The 21,932-nt window shown below is 38.2% G+C and overlaps 1 protein-coding gene and 1 long non-coding RNA gene across 2 annotated transcripts in view; one reads left to right on the forward strand and one right to left on the reverse strand.

Moving 5' to 3' along the window:
• Window positions 1-21,932, forward strand: part of TENM2 (teneurin transmembrane protein 2) — a 1,754,865-nt gene that overhangs the window by 999,899 nt on the left and 733,034 nt on the right. The gene's annotated exons all lie outside the window — the stretch shown is intronic.
• Window positions 428-20,331, reverse strand: LOC145511354 (uncharacterized). The gene is made up of 3 exons (XR_014057820.1): window positions 16,254-20,331; window positions 14,817-14,946; window positions 428-817 (listed from the first exon to the last, which is right to left on the reverse strand). It is a non-coding gene; the product is annotated as an uncharacterized LOC145511354 (long non-coding RNA).

A 21,932-nucleotide genomic window follows, 5' to 3' on the forward strand; every position in this document is an offset into this window, starting at 1 on the left:
AATAATTGCAGAGCAACAGGGAAAATGAGATGTGGGCAAGGAGGAAAATGGATGGCTGTGGATGAGATTTGCACAAAGATGGAGTCAGTGAGGTGAAGTGAAGTCTTCCCAGGTCACGTTTGTTTGGCAGTAACCAAAGTGAATTATTGACAGCACACCTGTACTGCAAGCTGGAGGCCACACCACCAGCCCGGGCTATGCTTTTGGAAGATGGACTTTTTCACAAAATAAAGTATTCAAATGGGAGCTTGGGCCATCTTTCTGATTGGTCTAATCAAGTGCTAGCTTTTTAAGGAAACTGACAGCAAGCCTTGAAATACGCATGCTTATGGAGTGTGAATGGCAACACATCACGCCCCTGGGTGCAAGCCTAGGTCCTGTAACAGGTGTTCATTGGTCTGCATCCTCAACCCTGACATCGACATGAAAAGACAAAGCCTCAGATATATTTTTCTTTCAGTTCAGTTCAGTCGTTCAGTCCTGTCCAACTCTCTGCGACCCCACGGACTGCAGCACGCCAGGCTTCCCTGTCCATCACCAACCCTGGAGCTTGCTCAAACTCATGTCCATCGAGTCGGTGATGCCATCCAACCATCTCATTTGGTGAAACAAGTACAAGCACATTACAAACTTGTCTTCCAACAAAAGATAAGTTTTATCCTTTGGATGCATCTTTCTCTTTGGATCTTTTGCTTTTTCTATCCAAGCAGGCCAGGAAGGTCTCCTTTTCTTCCCTTGGGGTCCTCCTTAGCCTTTCCAGGGTGGCTCCTCTGGTGCTGAGTCACTTCTCTTTGCTTTTGATTGCAGCCCTCACTACCTGCTGAAGAGAACTGCTGATAAAATACTGCCCAAAGAACCTCCTTGACCTTCTCTTTTCCTTGACCACGAGGCCACTTCTGTGCTCTGTCAGATGAGGGCCCATAAATCTTTGGAAGTTGCATCAGCTGTGTGCCCTTACGGACTCTATTCTCTCTCAACATCATTCCACGTAGAATCCAACTGGAGCACCTTTGGAGCCCAGGAGGATTTGTTTCATAATTTAGCAAATATTTATTAAATCTATCCTAAGTATCAGGCATGGGATTTGGTGCTAGAAATCCAAGAGTAAACCGAAAAACCATTCTTTACCTTCTTGGAATTTGAAAAAAGTGAAAATGTTAGTCTCTCAGGCATATCCAACTCTTTTTGACTCCATGGACTGTAACCCACTAGGCCTCTCTGTCCGTGGAATTTTTCAGGCAAGAATACTGGAGTGGGTAGCCATTCCCTTCTCCAGGGGATCTTATTGACCCAGTGATCTGACCCAGGTCTTCCACATTGCAGGCAGATTCTTTACCATCTGAGTCACATTTTGATAAAGGAATAAGACAAAGAACAAATTAAGCAGACAGTAGTGATTTAGATGTGTTAAGTGCATTGGAGAAAGAACCAAAAGGGGGTGGATGGGGAATTTGGGGTGAGGGATGATGTAGTTGTAAACAGAGTAGGCATCATTGGGAAAAACAAAAATGATATGAGAGGAAACTCTCAAATGAGATAAGAGTGTAATCCTTGTTCACAAGGAAGAACATTCTAGAAAGAGGCATGTGTAGCTGCCAGGGAGACAATGAGGGAGAAATTAGTAGGATTTGGGATCTAAAAAACTGCAAGAGGATGAAGCATGTCCAGTCTTTAGAATATTGCAAGGGTTTTGGCTTTAACTCTAGAAGAGAGAGGAGTTCTTGGAGGGAGGGTGATGAGCAGAGGAGTAAGATTATCCGTTTTAAATTATGAAAAGATTCACTCTGAAGAACTGAGAATAATGAGGAGGAGCCTGTATCAGTTACGTATTGCTAAATAAACCACACCAAAACCTGCTGGCTTGAAACAAGAATTTATTTCTCTGATTTTAGTGTGTTGATTGGTCAGGTCTCCCGCTGGGCTTGTCTGCCCTCATCCAGTTATGTCCAGCTGGTGGGTCAGGTGATGGATGGACTCCAGGAAATGGTTGGGCCTCTCTTTCTCTTTTTCTATCATCTTTCATCTTCCAGGAGGTCAGACAAGGCTTTCTTTTATGGAAGTGGCACCCTTCCAACAGGGCAAGCCCTGGATCCCAAGTGCTTATGATACCTTTACTTGTATGGTGTTTGCTCACATCTCATTGGCCAAAGCAAGTCACAAGGCCAATCTCAGGGTCGGTGTGGGCCAGGACTACATAGGAATACAGATGCATGAAGGTCAGATCCATTGGAACTCTTTCTTGTTGCAATCTGACACAGGAACCAAAAGTGGAAATCACGGAGAACAATTAGGAGGCTCTTCAATAATCCAGAAAAGAAATGATGATAGATTGCATCGGGGTGATGACAATGGGAGTTTTAAGACGTGCCTAGATTCTGAATGTAGTTGGAAGGATAACCTTATTTGTATTCTCTTAAGTCACTAGGATAAGACTGTTAAGTGTCTAGGGATGGGCAATATTCTTCTTATGCATAAGATGATATCAAAATAAAGTAAATGAGGTCAGAGAAATGTTTCCCTGATTGCCAATAATAATTCAATGAGTTTTCTGAACAATTGTAAACTTCATAATTCACTTAGTGCTGTGACTGTACACGGCACCCTGTCAATACCATCATCAGCTAATATTTATTGAACATCCTTTGAGTACATGGTATTGCACTCACAGCAACAGAGGTGAGCTGCATTAATTCCTTGAGCCAATGCAGGAGTATTGAGTGGTTTATTGCCTCAATCTATTAATTGGTGCCCCAGAAGCCTCAGGGAAAGCATTCAGCTTCCAGAATACAATTTCTTCTTCCCTCAAAGTAGATTTAGCTCTGGTAGAATCTGACTGCACGAGAAAAATAGAGAGTTCTCCATTTTTATGAGTACACTAATGTTTTCTATTAATCTTATTATCAGAAACTGGGAGCTGCTCGTCCCATTTATTGGATGGAGAAGCGGAGGTGGGTAGTGGTTAAGTGAACTGACCAACGCCACGTACTGAGGTGGTGGTCGATCTGAGGCTGAAGCACAGAAACTTTTTCTATTGTGCCACACTGCCTCTCAGTGGTGCACACGATTCCCCTTTTTCTTTCACACTAATGCACTGTCATGAAAACTCCTTTTACAAGATTTATTGCGCATCCGTACTCTTCCAAGGCGTGTGTAACACACTGTTCTTTGACATCTGCACAGTCTAATCACTGGAAAAGTGGTTTGTTTGTTTGCATTATTTTTTAAGCCCCTTATCACAAGGGATTTGTCAGCTGTTAAAATCATCACTTTTTTGTGTTAGTTAAATTCTTGTCAGAAAGATGTTGTTGATTTCAGAGTGCATCTAGATATCTAGGAACTTGCGCGTGAAATGAACAATTTAATTGAGATCCTTATTTTCATTTTGTTCTAGAAACAGTGATTCAGTGACGATTGTTTTGATCGATCATTCTTTTTGAGAGAGTTCTACCTTTAAAAAAAATTTTTTTTTAAACAAGAGAATTCAATTTGGAGCTAAGAAAGATGGTGGGTGTAAGGGGGCAGTTTAAATGCAGAATGTATTTGTAAATCTTGCAAGTTGCACCCTTAAATGTCACACACTCTGAGAGGCACTTGAGTGTGTACCCTCCAGAACGTCTGTTTGTTGTAATTCCATCACATTACATATTTTAGTGCATATCTCTTCCTAGCAGCTTCCAGAGCTTTTCAGATATTCTGCATCAGAAATTGCACTGTTTCATCCTGGATTTTACAAATAGCAACCAGATTATTGTAAAACAGAACTATCTGATAAGTAAGGTTGCGAATTGCTTTTGTGATTGTCATAGGTAAGAGTATTGAAGAAACTGGCAAACAGCGTAGTACACTGGTTACAGTAAAAATAAAACCTGTAGCAGTGAATGCGTTTTTCTGATGAATACGTTCAAGGCTGTGATCATTGTGCAACTTCTGGTTGGATGCTTTCAAATGTTCCGTATTGAAAAACATCAGTAACAAGAACCAAATAGTCCACCGAAGCCTGTATTCAACTCAACGGAGAGGAACGTAAATTCTTAGAGTTTCATTGAGGGCAACTCGATTCGATCCACCATGGCAAGCAGAGAATTGAGGTTCTCTCTTGATTTGCCTTCCATTTGTACTTTAGGATTAGGCGGCTGCCACTTCGGTTTTCACATAAGGGGGTATTCAAATCACTATGCAAAACAGAAACGGAAAACAGACACGACTGGCTTCCCTTCAGCAGAAAAAACCCAAAATGCCTGAACATGATAATCAATGTGAACAATTTTATAAGCAAAATAATTTGTTTTAATTGGCTAAATAAGATCTGATATAATTAGAATATTCGATAAACCAGTTTCAGGAAACTATATCACCAACCCTTAATCATCTTATATACTTGTTGGAGTTTTGGAAACAGATATGAAAATGGACCTGAATTATCTCATCTTTACAGTAAGAAGAACACATGAAGGGTTTTTTGAAACTTCAGTGGTTATAACCTTTTATTTTGGAGAATTTTTTTTTTCTTTTTGAAAATCAGTACTTTATAGATAGTTTCAACATCCTGAATCTCTAGAAGGGTGAAAAAAACTTTCCTAAGAAAGCTCCTGTATTCAAGGAGTAAGGCTTATTATGACGAGGTATCTTTCACCATGTTCTCTTCCATCCTATCCCCCCTAAGAAAAGACTAACCTCCCAAATAAGCGGATAATGAGATCTGAATGACCCCATAGATGAGACCCTATGGAACTGAGAAAACTTTTCTCTAAGGATTAGTTGCTTACAGGTCAGTATAAGCTGACTTTCAACTAATACGTTAATGATTAGGGGAAAAAAATGATAATCTTCCAGAAGACAGACAATCTTCCTGCCTGCAAATCTCAATTTGTTGGAGGGAGTTAATTTCAACATTAGCTGAAATACTGGTTGATTCTGAACATGTGCTCAGAAATACATACACTGAGACAAAGGGAATGGCCTTTCACCTAATGGCAGAATAAGCTGCAAAAAAATTCTGTTTGCCACTATTCTAGCAGGATCCTAACAACAGTTTTCTAAAGGCCAAGGGCTGTATTAGATGCTTTTGAACATAATTTCTGAATAATAGAATTTTATACCTATCCATACTTTCAGTATAAACATCAATCAACATGTTATTTATATACATATATAATGCAATATATATATTATACACACACACACACACTATGTACAAGATAGTACTCAAAAGAATAGCAATACATATTATATATTAAAAAGTAAAGGCACTTAGTTCCTATAGTCTTCCAGAAACTTAACATCTAAATGATGAAATAAGAATAACCTAGAGATTTTAGAAGAATAACAATTCACTAACAGTTTGAGATATCCAAAGCCAGGACAAGATAAATTTGGAAAATTACATCTAACAAAAAGTTTCAGGCAAAGGGTGCTTTGAAATTAGAGAAAAGAGCATTTACCATGAGCTAATATAATCTAGAAAGGATTCTTTGAGGAAATGTTATTGTGAACAAAGGGTATCATATATTTAACAAAATTCCATGAGAAATAACATGGGAAAGTGGCAGAGTACAAAATAAATGTGGGTGAATGTACACCAGTCATGTGGGTATCAAAAAAGTCTCCAGAAATGGATGGGTTTAGGCAGCACTGGGAGATGACCCCATTCACTCATTCATTTATCAGACACATATGTATTGAACACCTACCATTAAGCTATGCACTGCTTTCATTACCAGGAATATAGCAGTGAGCAAAAAAATATCCTGACTTCATGTTCAGTTCAGTTCAGTCGCTCAGTCGTGAAGTGTATGCAAATATCAAAAGATGGGTACAAGACAACAGCATTTGATGACATTAATTATCCTATGTGGGGTGCACAGGGCATTTCTCAGTTCTATTGCTTTTTACTCATGCATGGACAGACAGAGACCATGGTCTACACATATTTGAAATGAAAACATTCATTCAACTTGTTGAAAATTCAATAGCATTGTTTATCACCACACACACTGAAAAACACTGAATGTTTTACCTTATTCCAGGTTGTTTTAGTATCTTATAGACTAATATCCAGATAGAAAAGAAATGAGAATATAATTATTGCACTTATTTAAAAAGAAAGAATTAAAGATGATGGAATGCTATGGATATTTGAGTGAATATTTCTGCCTTTCTGTGTAACCTTAAATGGATGACATTCAGCTAATGACCTTCACTTTTCTGTTCATGGAATGGGTAGCCTGAGGGTCCTAGCTTCAAGCAGAATATAAGTATCTAAGTGCCAAGTACAAAGAACCAAATCAAATCGATGAGTATCACTTTCCTACAGCTTTTTTTGCAGATAGTCATTCTTTTCCATCTCCATGCCTCATTCATATGTACTCTTTCTCTTTTATATTATTTTGTATAATTATGATGTTTCTCATAGAAAGAATGATGAAGCCATTTCCGCAAAAAATCAGTGTCACTGAATTTAAATATGGTTAAAAACTTGAATCCCCACGAGCACAGATGATCAAGCAGTCAACGTTTACCAAGTAGGCAGGCTACTTTGTTCAAAGATTTATGAAAGATACTAAATATACAAAGATAGTTTAAACATGAATATTGCTCTCATTTAGTCTATAACATAGAAAAGTAGGGCACAAACCTGAAAAAAAACAATAACAAGCCAGTATGATATAGACTAAGTGATAAATGATTGGCAAGGATGAAAATAACTGCAAGGTGGGAAGACAAGGGTTTATATTCTGGCTCTATAGTTCTTCTTTGTGTAATATTGGGTAAGTTAATTTTGCTAAAGCTCAGCCTTATCCTCTGTAAAATGGTTCTAATAGCCATTTGGTGAGTTATCCTGAGGTTTAGAAATTAGAGGCAACAATAAATCCCTTTCATTTAATAGCACATGTATGATTATTAATTCCTCTTTATTGAGTGGGTACTAGCTGTGTACTAGATATTGTGCTAATCCCTCTACATTACCTAATGAAATTACATCATCACAATATTTTACAAGTGACGACAGTGATGATGAAATAGAAGAGTGATTTGACCAATAGTCCCACAGTTAGGAAGCAAATTTCAAGTCAGCATGTGGACCTAGGAATAACCCCAAAGACAAGCTCCTTTATTATTACACAAATCACCTTGCCTCTAGCTAAGTTGTGATGGAGGACACCTGAAGAGAATGAGGAAATGAGGCTCTGAAAGTGATCTGTGTGGGGATGGGGCAGGGTGCCCCGGTGAGGGACAGAATGAATGTTTACACAGATAGGTTGGTGTCAGAGATGACTGGATTTGAAGGGGGAAAAAAGAACAAAGTGATTTCTACTAGTTCTCTAAAGAACTGTGAACCTTTGATGATTTCTTATAAAAACTAATACATATTTAGAATGAGGAAAGAAATCACAAATGACAAATGTTACAGGGCTGACAATAATCACAGATATTGCAATTGCCAGGAAAGTGACATGAGCTTTTTTTATTATCGGCTTGACACAACTCCTTCTTTTCCTACATTTTTTCCCGTGTGCTCTTTGACTCTTCAGTGATAACGATTTTACTATCATTTGGGGAGAACCTTTGATGACTTTTTCACTGCCACATAAGGTAATGAAATAAAACAGACTTTCAATCGACCAGTCAATAACTATTGGGGCTGGATGTCATTCAGAGGGGCATTCTAAGAAGGTTATTCTGGCTTCGAAGGATGAATTAGAGAAGAGAAAACTTCTTAAAATGGTTGTTTTCAATAGCAGTGTCATGACAGTTGCGAGAAGTGTCACAACTAACAAGGCACTAATAGTAAAGTATTGGTTTGCCGAAGATTAGCTGCTTCATCCATTAGAGCAGATTCAAGGTCATTCCTAGAATAATGTCACTCGCTTGCACTTAGATTCTGAGTGCCTTCTTGAGAAGAGGAAAAGCAGTGGTGTTACGATCTGGTTGGGTCTTTGGCAGGACCCTAGGACTGTCCCTAGAGAAGCGAATGCTGCATTTTGTCCCCGTCCACAAGCACAGCCAAGTGCTGCATTAGCGGATTATCACAATAGTCCAGGCAGAAGTGCCCAGATGGAGAAAGGATTAAAAATCTGGAAATGAAACAATAACTTTAAAAGATAAGAGGGGTGATATTTGATAGCTATTGGTAGTCAAATGAAGAGAGAGAAAAGAAAGAAAGAGACCCCATATGACTTCAGGAGTTATACACTTTACACAGGTGAGGGAATTAGGAGAAACAGCTGGTTTTGCTTCATGAGTTTGGTTGTAGATCTTGAGTTTTAAGCATATCACCCAAGTGGAAAGACCCAGAGGGCAGGTTAAATAACTAGGGCTTACAAGGAAGGTCAGAGTGGAAATAAGTCTTTGTGAGCTGTCTATTCTGAGGTGAAAAAATATTGTCTATTTTAACTATTTAACAAAAATATTTTGGGTGGATTTTCTAATAGGAATTAACATGTATGAGGCACTTGCTATATGCCGGGAACAAAACTCGTAACAGCACATGCATTATTTATTCCTAATGATAGCCCCCAGGGGCAGGTAATGTTATTATACCCATTTTGAGATAAGGAAAGAGCCACAGAGAGGCAAAATAATTTGGTCAAGATCACACAGCAAGCAAATGGTGGAGCTGGGATTCAGTCTCACACAGCCTGATTCCAAAAACTGAGCATTTAACCACCATCTACTCCATGGTATGGGTTTGCCAGGTGGCGCTAGTGGTAAAGAACCTGCCTGCCAATGCAGGAGACACAAGAGACCCAGCTTCAATCCCTGAGTTGAGAAGATCTCCTGCAGAAGGGCATGGCAACCCACTCCAGTATTCTTGCCTGGAGAATCCCAAGGACAGAGGAGCCTGGTAGGCTACAGTCAATGGGGTTGCAAAGAGTTGGGCATGACTGAAGCAAGTTAGCATGCACACACTCCCTCCACTGTATAAGCTCATGGGGGAAAGCCGTCCTGCAGAGAAGTAAGAACTTGTGAACGTCATATTCTCACAAGAAATATTAATGTGATTTGGGCCACCTTGGGCACCTCAGTATAGTCAGATGGTTCCCCCCACGGTCAAGGTATCTTAAGTCATATAAATCAGACCACAAAAATTGCCCACTCAGGGTCCCCACCTCCTCACTAAGGAAGTGGTAAAAATAAGCAACAACATTGATAGCCATTTATAGCTTAAAAAAAAAATCTTTTTGCCGCCTGGATTTCTTTTTATTTTGTTGAAGGTGCTTTGCTGATCCTGTTCAATAAGACCCAGGCCACTCCCCAGCTTTTCTTGCACTGAAATAGTAATTTTTAAAAAAAATAGTTATAGTCTTATAACAGGGTCTTTATTTTTATTGGCAGAAAATTCCCAGCCTACTTACTCCCTTGTATCAAGTTAATTTTAACTATAGAACCTATATCAATAATGCCATTTAAAGGAGACGGCTTCCAATACACTCTGAAATGCCAGCAGAGGATTCTGGACTTACCAGGGCACCATTTCCCTAGCTACTTACTGGCCCTCATCTTTCCCTTCTACATCTGAGCACGCTCCGTCCTTTGGCCAGCTGCCTTCTGTTCAGGCACTGTGATTTCTCCGTTCTCAACTCCGTCTTAATGATCAGTAGGGCTTCATCTTGATCACATTGGAGGGATGGGAGGGAGTTTGTTCCTTCATTATTTGGGTCCAAACTAAAGACACATCCTCCTATTGGCAAACCATGGAGATAATGACACTCCAAGTTTAATAAGATCAAGCAATCCCTCTGGATATAGCAACGTGGCCAGGGCCGATATAGAAGGTTTCACTCCTGGACCAGTTCTCAGTCTGTAGCTGGTCGTTTATGCAAGATGCCTAGGATTCAGGGATATAATGGGATACACTGTAGTTAAAGTGAAATGATTGAATGCTTTGTTTTGCTCTTTTCATTTTTCCCAAATAATAACTATTATAGTAGGATACATAAGATTTATTTTCCATCATTAGAATTGCTTCATTTCGAAAAGACGGTCAGTCAGAAGCTCAAACATATCCTCTTCCTGCTGGCTTCTACTGCGTTAGCTAAGGTTACTGTGGGAAGCAAGCAGTTATTTTCACCAATAACTTAACTTATACCAAATACTTGACCTTGGAATAAGCAATTTACATCCTTATACAAGAGGTCACTTGGGGAATTTAACTGTGTAATCCTAGCCCCCACGTGGCAGGAGATGAGTGCAGATAGAACAAAGCTGGTGAAACACCATTCAAAACCATTTGAATTAGGAAATCATTTCTTTTCGACTGTTTTAAAAATGGAACCTACTTTTAAAATGGTACAGGAAGGCAGAAGGATGCAATAAAAGTCTGTAGAAATAGTGACTCAAAAACTCTGTTCCAGGACTCAAGAAAGCAAGCCTGTTGTCACATTTGGAGGGAAACCAGAGAGAATTAAGGTTTTCACTTTGCTAATAGCTCTTCTCCAACACCTTTCCTTCAAATATCTTGCCCTGCCTTTTATTTTGCCTTTCTTAATAACACGAATGAAGAGAAACCACCGTTCCAACTTTAACCCGGAAACCTAGGTTTCTGCAAGTGCTCATATTGTGGTGTGGGCTCTTCCTCTTAAAGACAATTATCAAGACGAAGCATTTGTTTCTTCTTTTGTTTACCCGTGGCAGTTTGTCAGCAGTTATGATAAGTAGAGTTCCATCTGCCAGTAAAACTACGCCGCAAATTGCCGTAGAAATTAGCAGCTTTCATTTTTGCCTACATAAATAAATATGCGAAATAAATTGCACATAAACGCATCCTAAAAAAAATCACAGGTACACCGCACAGTTAAATGCCAATCAGACAAAACCAGAGACACATGGCGATTATCTCAGTTTTCAAACCTGGAAGATACACGAATGTGTTTCTAAATGAGAGAGGCAGTGTATCATGCTTGCTGAGATAAAAACAGAAGCTGCCAGACACTGCACTGTGGCTTTATTCTCAGAACCCTTTGCCTGAAACCCGCTCTATCTTTTCTCCCCCGTGTTCTCTCTTCCCTCTCTCTCTCCATCTCTCTCTCCATCTCCCTCTCCCTCTCTCCTCGCTGTCTTTCCCTCGCTCATTGTTCTCTCTCTCCTCCTGCCTTTGATGCACATACGTTGTCACATTCCATTGACTCTTCCCTCTTCTCTGTTCTTACACTCAAGCTAGCGGTGCTTTCGCCAGGCAGCGGCAGCCTCTCCTGCGAGTTTTAGTCATGTGTGCAGCTCAGTTTGATCGAGCGTTCCTTTTCTGCCTTTTCACTCTTACAAAAGATTAAAAGGTGGCGTCACATTGCTCCCCTGTTCCTTCCCGCAGGAAGGACTTAAAAGGGACAACAAAAACTAATCACTTTCAATAAGCATTTTCTTGCTGGGGAAAAGAAAAGAAAAAAAGAAAAGAAAAGAAAGAAAGAGGGGGAGGCGGGGGGGTGGATTTAGTGGTGTAATTTGAGACCGGTGGTGAGGATTGGGGCGAGCTAGTGGAGATGCTGCACGCTGCTAACAAGGGAAGGAAGCCTTCAACTGAGACAGGTAAGAGCGCCCATCGGAGGGTTTGACCGAGTGGCTTAGTTAAATCTCTGTTTTCACCGTTTTGTAATTGAGAAAGGCATCCGCAGCAGAAGCCGATTTTTCAGTCGGCTTCCTTTTGTTTAACATAGAAAGTACCTGTATTAATTTTGATGAATTAGAGCATGCAGCAAATTCAATTGAAAATAGATTTGTATAGTAAATGCATTTAAGCTGAATGATTTCTCCTCCGTTTTATTTCAGGGGAGAGATGCGAAAGATGATTTTGATTAGAATAGCACTTTGCATTTACGTGAAATTCTAAATAGCTAACGAGGGGAAAATAATAATAATTCAATTGATCTTGTTTTTGAAGTCTGGGACTTAAACCCTGGGAGACAGCTGGGATTTGAAATTTTTCTTCTAACTGAACTTCTGCTGCGTTATAATAATTTTTCACCGGAGGTTTGAGCAAGGGTAGAGTTTATTTAAGTCGAGCTGCTGAGCTGTGTTTGGCTTGAATCTTCTGGGTGAAGCGCCGTTTCTGTGTCCTTAACCTGTGTCAGGTTGATGTTTCATAAATGGAGATTAAGTGTTGTCCCAAATGAAATATGAAGTTAAAACACCAGGTTAGGGTGTGTGTTAGAAGAGGGTCCAGTGCATAATTAGGAATAACTGAATTATGACAGTTTGGAATGGGAGTTAACTCTGGAGGTGCTGTTTGATCAGTCTTCCTGGATTTTAAGCGGCTCAATAATGAAGGGGAGTAATTATCAGCCTCAAGTCGGAACTTTGCATTAGAACCTTAAATATAGAATATATGCAGACTTCCACTGTAGGTGGCTTTTAGGAATCTGTCCCTTTTGTGCATGTGAATGAGAGTTGTGGATTATATTTGATGGCATTTCTCCTTTAAAGAGCTTTGGGATAAAGCTTAAAAGGCTCACATCTATTTTAACGTTGAACAAACACCAAATGCAGTACACTGTAGTCTCCTAGTGCCTGATTTTTGTTGCTGCTGCTGTTGTTTTAAAGTTGCGATCATTTGTTTTGAACCTCAGTCTCCGCTGATTTTATGCTCATTGCCTCTGCTCCTAAAATTTATTGCTGGCGTGAATGAATTGAGATTTGAGAATGCAAAAAAAAAAAAAAATCTAATTAGCAGAGTTTTGATTTAAGGATAACAACAGCCAAACAATATCCAGGTTTTTACCTAGGATGTTCCCTAAAATGTTTGAGTTCATTTTCAGTTGATTTTGGGAAGGGTTAGTATATTCAAGTACAGAATTCTGTTAAAAAAATACTTCTCCAGAATGAGATACAGAAAGGTGACTTTAATGCCTCCGCAAGGTTTGGTCCCAGAAAGAATTGCTAGGCTGTAGCATAGTTGAGTTCAGCAACCATGCATGAAAAGATATTTTATATATTTATTTGGTGATAAGATTATTTTCTTACCAAGTTTCCAAACAACTTGCCCCTCAATTCCTTACTCTGGCATGTCTCGTATTTGCCAGATCATCTAATGGTATCTTGTGGGCGCAGCCCATGAATCCAGTTTTAGGGGGACACCAGGAGCTACTGAATGTTGGGGAGTGGAGACCGAATCAACTATAGGTCTCATCACACTTCATCAGCTAGAGCTAATAGTCAACAGACGTTCTCTGGAAAGCCCCTCATACAGGTGTGGGGAGACTTAATTTCTTCATCATGGTTAAAAGAGCGGGGTAAGATGTTGACAAGGGGGAAAGAAATGGCTGTAGGATGTTTGATGTAATCATGCTAGTGGTAGCATAATGAGTTTTTAAAATCACATAATATGTCATTTCTTCTTTTCAACTTAAGAAACTTTGCAGAATCTCAAAATAGTGCTTCTCAAATTCAGTCCGTGTTTCTACATAGCTTTCTCTGATCAAGCCTTTTCTTTGATTCTCGCTGTAGCTAACCATTGAGTGTTTCGTGCCGCTACTGATAATAATGATTATTTCTTAAATAACTGACAAGTGTTGAGAAGATGGGCCAGGAGAAATATGTTGTCTGCATCATATACGCATTTTAATTTTATTTATGAAAATGACTACTTCGTGGTGAGGAGATGATAAATTTGAAGTTGTAGCTTGGCTGTCTGTATCACTGAACCGCTGTCCTTCCAGAGAACCAAATGGAACTAAAGTAGGCAGAAATTAATCAGTTGTAAACTGGATGGTAGTTCAGCATGCACTTTTTAAGGAGATGGTAAGCCAAACTATCCTACTCAAACTATCTGATTAATATAAATAGCATTTTTCTGACTTTTCCAGTAGATGTTGCTGGAGAGCAAAGAAAAGATCATTTTTTGCAGGAAAAAAAAGAAATGCAGTAGACTTAGAAAAGCCAACGAGCAACATCCTTCTCCCCAAACTCCGCTGATAGCATTTTGCATAATTTGCTAATTAATGAATTATATTGAATCATTACCTTTTATGATGTTCTATAGAAAGCTATTAAAACGTGAGCTAGATTTTTAAATTATGAGATTGTTCTCCTTAGACCTTATATATAATGTCTGTTTGCTGTTTTCCGTTTTTAAAAAATCAAGTTAACTGCACATTACTATTCAGAACATTTCATCCCTGAATGCTAAAACCCTTTAACATGCAAATATGATGTCAGAGGAGGAACTGAAATAGAATACCCTGAGAAGAGTAATGATCAAACGCATTATAAAAATATGCACCAGTTGCCAACATGTAATGAAATATTAAGAAATTAAAAGCATGCAACCTCTAAAGTAATAGAATTTCATTGCTCTGAGACTGTTTTCCCACTGAATATTAAGTGCTTAATAGATCTCTCTGTTAAAAAATAATCGGAAACCTACATGGTTTGTCATGGAAGTTCTTTTATTATCTGATTTTGAAAAATTAGCCCAATAGGATTTTCCTCTGACTAGGAAATATAATTAGCATTGGCTATTAAGTGCCAGATTACCAAAGCAAAAGCCACAAGGCTTGATGGACAAACGGGTTGTGGAGAGCAAACATCATCCCTGGAAGCTGAGGGGACCCATGCTGGAACTCTCTGCTGATAATCACTCTGATAAAATGACAAAGACATCCCAGGGGAGCCCAGGACTCTAGTACCCAGACACAAACTGATGCAATTTCAGGCAACCAGTGACCTCTATCTATGGGAGTATTTATTTTTGGAAATGATCAATTCACCAATTTCAGCTGTGAAAGAGAATTTTTCCAATGCAAAGAGGGCCTTGGCTCTTACAAAAGCACATTCAGATAAGACAAGTGTACACCCTTTGTGGTAGAGCTTTCAGTGTTTCTTACCTTAAACAGTCCAAGCTCTTTTCTGGTGCATTTTTCTTATGCACTGAAGTCCTTCTTTGTCAGTTTTCATTCCTGAGGTGTGAAATGCTCCATAGGATGTTTTGATTTAACACCCATTCAATTCTCTTTACTGGGAGGAAAAAGCTTACATTTAGAAGGCATGAGTGTCATCTATTCCTATTTTGTAATTAGCACTATTAGTCCACTGGGGTTAGGTTGTTTCAACTTTTATTTTTTTTTGCTTTGATTCAAATACATATTTTGTGTTTGACCCATACTGATTATTTTTTTCTCTCCGTCTTTAAATAAGAAAAGCTTTACAATTTGGTTGGAGTATGTGGTTTCTTTCTCTGGTTGATTTGCTTTTTTTTCTTTCGGTGTTTTCTGTTTTTCGTTATAGCTATCAAGCACTGACTATATTCAAAGCACCCTGTTAGATGTGCCCCAAAATATCTGTCCTGATAGCAAAAGAATATCTGTCCTTTTGTTGAGAACCTTAGGAAAACAGAAGGCGCCGACCAGACCTGGAGAATTATCTAGTGGGTTAAAAATGTGCTGGTTAGTCCTGACTTTGTTTAGGAGAGCAAAGAAGGAAAGGTCATTGTAAGTTGAGGGAAACCTGAGAGTGATCACCTTTGAATCAGAAAGTGAAAGGTGAAAACACAGAATAATCCAAATGAGCAAACTCAGAGGGGTCCTGTGGGCAATAACACCAGAATGAATGACCGATGCCAGTAGGACTGAGAGCCTCAAATAGCAGATACTCAACAGTCACTGGAAAGATGTGATCTGGCAGCTTCTAGAGGAGTTTTCTTAGTACAGGAGTCAGGGAGAAGTGCAGTAATGGGTCCATACTATGCCACGTGCCCAGAGATAGTGATGCTAAAATGCCTGTTTACAGTCCATTTGCTCTCCCATTAAATTGTGGTCCTGAGCAGCTATCATTAGTAGTAGAATATTGTTTTAGTTTCTAGGGGTATTGTAGAAAAAAACAGCGAGAATCCTTAGTCTTGAGGAGGGAAGCCAGTGAATCATCTATTGCATTAGCCTAGACATGGGTGGTAAGGTTGAGAAACACTGTCAAGGGAGGGGGAGGGACTGGGAGAGAATCTTCCTGTTGTAATTATTGCAATCTCTTGTATGTACTGTAGATGTCATGGCCTAATTAGGAAGAGATTCTGTGTATATGCTTTTGTTTTCGTAAGAAAAACCTTCACCGTTCGTCAGAGATGAGACCTGGAATTTAGAGGGTGTGGTATTCTCTGTGTATTATTAGTGTTAGGCTCATCTCTGGTTTCCTGACATTGACTCGAATGGGTTTTTATGATCTTTAAGATTTAATTTCTCTGAAAAGGTATATACTTTCTTTGTTGGAATCAATTGCCTCCCTGAATTGCCCATGTGTCACTTATTTTCTGTAAACCTTGACTCACTTACCTTGAACTGGGAGATATCTAGAATATTTGACTGAAGTTCAGCTGTAGAGACTCCTCTAACCATTTAATGGAAATTTTGTATTAACATATAAGATGTTTTCTTGCATCCGATAGACTTCATAAAGAGAAGCAGTGAAAATAATTATCAGCATTATTAAGTAAGCAGAGTGCCACCCTTTTACTCAGAAATTAATTTAACTAGCCTATTCTCGTAGACAGGGTGACCAATGCCACCTCAGAACCAAGCTGTAGATGAGTGCTCTGCCTTGTCCCCCAACCACTTTAATCTAATTTGTTCCATTTACTTTTCCAAGCTTTTCATCTTCCCACCATTTTAATACCATCAGAGATGGGGGCTGCCCATGACATTCAAACTTGACATTATCAAACACAAAAGGCATCACTCAGACACTTGACTGCATTACAATGCAAGGGAAAAAAAATAGATCTTAAAGGCTTAGAAATTATTGTTTCGTACCTTGAATGTAGGTGGATTTTTTTTTTTCTGTTTCTTTCAATCTGTCTCATTTGACTGTTTTGCTTCTGTGTGTTTGCCAAGAGTACTAAAAACCCGGAAAAATTAGCACTCACCAAGCCGTAACATACACATCCTTATGTTCATTGCAGGAATGTGTATTAATACAATGGAATTTACAATTCTGTTATTATCTGTTATTTGCTAGTCACCGACCACTTCTTGACGGAGTACCAAAATTGAGCCTTGCGCTGGAGCTGCCTCTTCACTGCTGCCATCAGTTCTTCTGTCAGTTGACTGTGGCCAGACCTTTTTCCCGACTCACACATCTGTGGTCATTGCAGTAAATCGGTTATTGCTGGGTAGACCAGAAATCTATTGAATCCGTAGCAGTTCTGTGTTTGTTTACCCATGAAATCTTTATGTATGCGTTGAGATAAAGGGGAGGGATTCTTAAAGTTAATATAAATTTATTTGTACCTCCCTTTGCTTGCGATCCTGAACTTTCTATTCAAAGACAATTTACCCCCATATGTAAGACAACATTTGTGAGCTGAACAAACAGTGCTATCAGATTGTGGTGAATTGCTTCAGTAGTATTACCTCATGCATAGAGATTGAGTGTGCTGTAAAGCTCTGTAAAACAGCCAGCTACATGGTATCCTACAGGTTTAATATACTTCTCTAGCCTTGTACTTGGGAAGGATTTCTGTAATTGGAGACAATCTAGCTAGGAGAACTTTTTAAGCTATTGGAGGCTGAAATACAAGTTTTTGAGAAATGTGACTTTCTAGTCTTGAAACTGAGTAGATTACAATTTCTCTTAACTGGACAGAATCATTATTGAAGATGTAAAACAGTCTTGATTACCCAGAGTTTGAATTTCCAGAATAGGGATTATTCAGATTTCTTCCTGACTCCCTTGTCTTTTCTGTCACTACCTGACGTGAATCATTTCTCTAATTGTTAGCACCTCTACTAATGGTATGGAAAAGCATGTTTGAACAGGAAAATCCAAACCTGTGAATTTTCCTTCAGAAGAGTGAATTATGTAAAAAGTCTAAGTGGTAGGTTTTTTAAATTATTCATTAAAATTGACTATATTTCCTTCTGAGGGTACCCCTCTTTTTATTTACAAATGGTGGTTTATTATAGCTATCAAAATGCCAGTATTTTACCCACATGTTTAAGAGGCAAACAGTAAATCCAGTGGTCTGAATGATTCCAAGTAATTGGTTTCATTGTTCTGGCTTATATCATTCCCCTGCCTTACTACCCAACCAACTATTATTTTGAATTAACTGGTTGGATAGCATGCCTAGATGGAATTTTATAAAGCCACTCAGATCAAGCAAGTATACCTTGTGTAAGTTATTGGGATTCTGCTAAGCATATTTCTCTAGCATTAAGTACAAAAGTGAATTACTGGTGCCCAAACCTAAGTTAATCTCCAACACCAGTCCTATCTCATTTTCATCATCAGTGACTGCCAGTCAGTTCTTGATAAATTATTTACATTTAGGATTTGTCCCTCTAGAGGTCCTCAAAGTCCCAAACAACTTTAAAGACTTGACAGCCTCTTAGATCCTGGAATTATATTGAAATGGAAAAGAATTGAAAGGGTGGCTGGCTTTTCCGAGAGACTGTGATCGCAGAGTAGGCATGGACCTTACCAGACACCTTCCAGTTTTGCAGAGTGTAGGATTCCATCTAGTGGATATTTTCACAGAATCAAATTTGATTTCCTCTCCTTTTCTTATACCTGAATTGTGGCTTGAACATTTTCAAACTCTTGCAGTCATATCTGCCATATGGTAACATCTTATCAAATAATTCACTCTTCTCTTACACTATCCTGATCTGAAAAATATGTCTATAAACAATTGGTTGCACTTGAGGTGCCTAATCAAAACTCAAAAGATGTTTCAGTTTCTAAATTTAATAGGTAATGTAATGTAGCTAACAAAATATATAATTTGGAGTATACTTGACCCAAATATAAAGGGAAAAAATGTTATTCTTAACACTAAACATATTTTCTTGTCACTAGATAAAAACTGAGTTTATTAGAAAGAAATATACTTGAAGTTTTAGAATGTTGAGGTATAGTTGATGATGTAGTATAGTAACCATTAGTTTTCAATCCATATTGTAAAATGAAAATTTAAGCAATAATATATCAGGCAAAACTGAAAATGGAAAACCTTGGTAACTATTAGAAAAATCATTGTCAAATCTAGTCATAAGTTATATCTATGTAGGAAGTGCCTCTTGACATTCATATGTGTGTGCACATGTATATACATAAATATATGTTACTATATGTATGTGCATATTTTTATCTATAATTCCAGCTCTGCACCTGTATCTATGTTGATATTTGTACCTTTGTCTATAGTCAGAAGTAGAAAGAAAGAGAGAGAATCGTCGTATTCCTTGTAACATGTAAGGTGGTTATATTCCTGGCAAAATACCATGTTTCTTTCTAGCTGACATAATTAAATTCCCATAATCTGACATGCAATGTACTAGTTACCAGATGAACCACACATAACTCTTAAGGAATTCATGATCTAGTACTGAATTAGCAATTATTTTAATGTTGAATGTTTCACTCATGGATATATTTCATAGTTGGAAACACTGAGAGAAAAAACTCAAGGATTACCAAGGTATCAGAGCCCTCAGCTCTAAGTTAGCATACTTTGCCTGCTCAGGAAGAAGACTGGAAAAGAAACAGCATCCATGATTTGTGGGGAAGAAGATCCTAATGTGAAGTGGTCTGGTCTCAACTAAAAATAAATTGGCTTTATGGAAAAGCCAGGCCAGTGAGACTAAATTCTCTGTTTCTTCTTACTGCTGGCAAGTCACAAACCAAACATAGGGTCTGTTTGTATGATATTCACTTTTCTGTGAGTTCTGTATAAGTGAGAACACAGGGAAAGTGCCATCAACATGCTTAGTATTTAATGTGGCCTAAGATCTTGTTTGAAAATATATGTAAACAATGTGTGCATATTTTTCTAAAATGAAATGGGCTTCCACAGTTAGAATTCTTTTCTTCTCAATCTATGTGATATTTATGATGTATGTTTCATGTGTTTATAGCCACATATCGTATGTGATTTATAGACACACACATAGTCTCTAGAGGTCAGTAGAATATAAGAAATGGGCAAACATTCACATGTAGATGAGACCTAGAGATTCTGAAGACCATTTTTCAAATGATAAAATAATGATAGTCTACTGATGCCATTAGGAACTAAAATCATTAATCAGTGTTAACAAAAAAGTCATGTCATTCTTGTTCCTGAAATTAAACTAATCTATTTATTTTAAGCAAATTTCAGATACATGAACATTTACACGGCAAGAACCTTGACAGGAAACCCAAGCTGTAATTACTTTATAATAGTTTATTTTATATAAGATGTTGATTCTCTAAAATATTTTTGAAGACATTTTTAATTTTAACAGAACAAAATAGTAAATTGTTTTTAAACATTTGACTGTTATATCCAAAACAGTGTTTCTATTTTAGCTGCCAATTCAGTCTCCTCCACTCTTAGACATGAATAATTTGATAATTTATATGTTTCAATTCTATGTGTTCTAAGGAACTAAATGTCCCGGATGATGGGAAATGTCTTAGAAAATTGTAATTTATTTTATATATAAAGCTAAAATTGTTGACAGTTCAGTAAATTAGTGCACAGTTGAGGACATTGATCAAGTCTTTCTCTAGAAAAGTCATATTCAAGAAAGTATAGAAAATGATGGCAGGTAACTCTGACCTACTTAACAACAGGATTGCTGGTGCCTCCTACACTCTCTCCGTGCAAGAGAAAACAGTGTGTCAGAGCTTCATGTTTCATCTGGATTTGAGATGGAATAATTATCATTTAATCTGAGGTTACTTGCCGTGGCTTAGAACTGAATATGTCTCGCACACATGAAGATCACTCATACTTGGATCCAAGCTATCAGTACTCTATTCCTATATGTGTCCATTTACACCGTAGCAGATTGCATTCTTAGCTCAGTTTCCTCCATGATAAACCCTAATCCAAGAGTTACGAACACAAATGCCTAGAGGAGACTATTCATATATAAGATAATAGGAGATAATGGGGGACATTAAAGAGTCATTCCAAATTTAAACACATACACACACACATTCAAACCAAACCTATGCTACCTAAATAAAACAAAACAAAAATCTATAAGCATTTTTACAGAGTGGTCACATGAAGTAGTTAATAGCAATTTAGGCTTAGAGGGGTTTCAGTCGTCACAAAGAGATCCCCAATAGATATTGATAAATATTTTTAGAATACTTCCAGTGGGTCATCTAGTCCTTACTTTGCTGCCAAATTATTAAATGAGGAAGATACAGTATATTTCCTGTCCTCAAGGAATTTGTAATGTATTGGCTTGGCTCAAGTGTGTTTGAGTTTTTGCATAATGTTTTATGTAATAACGCAGATGAACATTTTGGCCAACCCAGTAATTGGATACCTCCAAGATATCCTCTCCCTTGCCTCTATGACCTCACATCTGTGCTCTCGAGCTCCTGCATCCTCCGTTCCATCTCTACAGAATTCCCTTCAGTTCTTCCAGCTTTCATAATTATGCCTTTTCAAGTGCTCATCTCTGACATACCAGCTTGCCCCTGGCTGACTTCTATGCATCCTTTAGGTTTCAGGTTACGTGTTGATTCCTCCCAGAAGTTTCCCTGGACTATCCCTCCCTAAGCCTAATTCAGAGCTCCTGCTCTGTAACCCTATAACAATGGACTTACCTTATTGTAACACTGTTTATCTTTTATAGAACTGCTTGTCTACTTGTCCACACCCACATAATCTATGAAGCTCAGCTGAGTCAGGAACCATGTGATCTAACTTGTCCATGTATCCTGAAGCCTAGTAAAATATTTGACAGCATAAAGTTTATTTAATTAGTATCTCTTCAATGACTTTAAATACATAAATAATAACAAGGTATTGATAAAGAGTAGGTTTTACATCTTCAAGAAACTGGGAAGGATTGGCATCCTTGTTTGAACTCAAGTCTTACTCGAGGATAGGTTCAAAGTGGCTCCAAGTGTTACTTTTCTTCTGCTGCTTCTTATCTACTTTGAAATAATCCAGATCCCTAAGTATCAGAACAGAGCCATCCTTTTAGTTGGAAGGGGATGTACAC

This window comes from Giraffa tippelskirchi, chromosome 6, assembly GCF_054371585.1.
Source record: "Giraffa tippelskirchi isolate mGirTip1 chromosome 6, T2T-mGirTip1v1.2.pri, whole genome shotgun sequence".
Taxonomy (NCBI): domain Eukaryota; kingdom Metazoa; phylum Chordata; class Mammalia; order Artiodactyla; family Giraffidae; genus Giraffa; species Giraffa tippelskirchi.